Source organism: Solanum stenotomum, chromosome 1 (assembly GCF_019186545.1).
Source record: "Solanum stenotomum isolate F172 chromosome 1, ASM1918654v1, whole genome shotgun sequence".
Taxonomy (NCBI): Eukaryota; Viridiplantae; Streptophyta; class Magnoliopsida; order Solanales; family Solanaceae; genus Solanum; species Solanum stenotomum.
Window position 1 is genome coordinate 76,932,439 of NC_064282.1, and position 2,029 is coordinate 76,934,467.

Below are 2,029 nucleotides of genomic sequence, written 5' to 3' on the forward strand. Positions count from 1 at the left end.
ATGTTGTTCAGGCCACAACTCCATATGTCCTTCCTTATGCTCAATTGTTGGTGTGTCATCACCTAAATCATAAAAACCTCTTGCCTTAAGTTTAAAAACCATTCACCACTTCTTTTCCATAGGATGATCGACATAAAACACTTGTTGAGCTTGAGAAGTAAAGATGAATGGTTCATCTGATAACTGATGTCTTATATAGAGTAGATGATTAAAATTCACAAGAGTAAATCCATAATCATCTTCCTCAATAAGCCCCTTGTTATTGTTCACCCATTTACATTTAAACAATACAAACTTAAGATTATTGGAATAATATAACTCAATTATGTCTGTGAGGATTCCATAAAAAGAAACCTCTGCCAATATGGGATTTTTATCCACTATTTTGAGTATTTCTCATAACATCACGAAACTCTATTAAGTATCTAACTCCATCACATATATAACCATTCATTCTTTTAGCTTGTATTAATGGGCCAATAGCTAAAGTTTGAATATCGTCAGATATTTTTTCACCAGCCATTTGCATCTTCTCGACCTAGCATTCAAATATAAAGATGTGATCTAAAAGTTATGATTACCTGTATAGTAATATATGAGGAAATAGTATAGCTAGTTGATATTTACATGATTTCTAAACTATAGTTGAAGTCTTTCATTATGAATTCAATCCACATTATGTCTTGATAGACGAGGATTTTCCTTCTTGATTTCTTTTATGTGTTCACTACGGAAGTAAAACACAAAACTCTTTAATTAAAAATTGAAAGAAAATTATTTAATAATTAATTACTAAGTATAAAATATGATTTAATACTTACTCACGATATGAAGTTGTGGAGGTAGAATTAAATAAAACATATATGTGGGCTTGAGCACGTGTAATGTCATCAAGCTTAAATCCTTTCTCTCTACTTGATCGACGACCCCCTTGGTCAGTTGTTTCATTAGATAAAACATCATTTCTTAAAGGTGGATTAGACTTAGGCTCGACGTCATCTAAATACCATGAGCAAAATGTAATTAACTCATCTATCAAGCGTCCCTCTGCAATCGTACCTTCTGGATAATGTCTATTCCTTACGTAGTTTTTAAGACAAAGCAAGAACCTAAAATAGACAATTATTAGAATACAAATACAATTTCTTGTAAGTATGATAAAAAAATAACAAAATGATACCGTTCGATAAACCTCATTGAGCGATATTGTAAAGGTCCTCCCAACATTGCTTCTTCAGCTAAATGGATAAGTAGATGTTCCATGATATCAAAGAAAGATGGAGGAAATATTCTCTCCAAATGACATAGAGTTATTGCAACTCGATGTTGGAGTTTTTCTAAGTCACCTATCTTCAGATCTTTTGAACAAATGCCCCAAAAGAAATTACTTAATTCAATCAATGGCTTAAGTACATTCACTAGCAGGAGATTCCGCAAGGCAATAGGAAGGAGTTGTTGCATTAAAATATGGCAATCATGACTCTTCAACCCATGCACTGTGCGTTGCTTGAGATCAACACAACTTGAGATATTTGAAGAATATCCGTCTGGCACTTTCACATCTTTTAACACTTGTAAGAGGATGTCTTGTTGTGTGTTACTCAATGTGAAACATGCAGGAGGAAGATAATATTTTCCATTAGCCTTTTTCTTAGGATGCAAAGCTTTTCGGATCCCCGTCTCTTGTAAAACTAAACGGGAGTTTAAATTATCTTTTCCTTTTCCATCAACATTCAATAATGTCAAAAATATATTGTTAAAGACATTTTTTTCAATATGCATCGTATCAAGATTATGATGAATCATATTGTCTTTTCAGTATTCCAACTCAAAAAATATGCTCTTTTTGTTCCATATATTTTGCACAAAATTATCAACAACATCCCATTTCCTTTTACGAGATTTGGCCAATAGATCTTTACCAAACTTGTTTTTAACATTATTCAATTGCTTAAGAATCTCAATTCCCGTCAATCGTTTAGGTGCTCCATCTAACTCCACAAGGCCATTGAATGCCACTTTATCTTTA

General features: G+C 32.6%; 1 long non-coding RNA gene across 1 annotated transcript; it reads right to left on the reverse strand.

Moving 5' to 3' along the window:
* Positions 1-450: 450 nt before the first annotated feature.
* Positions 451-985, reverse strand: LOC125853487 (uncharacterized). The gene is made up of 3 exons (XR_007445173.1): positions 822-985; positions 628-727; positions 451-538 (listed from the first exon to the last, which is right to left on the reverse strand). It is a non-coding gene; the product is annotated as an uncharacterized LOC125853487 (long non-coding RNA).
* Between the last annotated feature and the right edge of the window lie 1,044 nt (positions 986-2,029).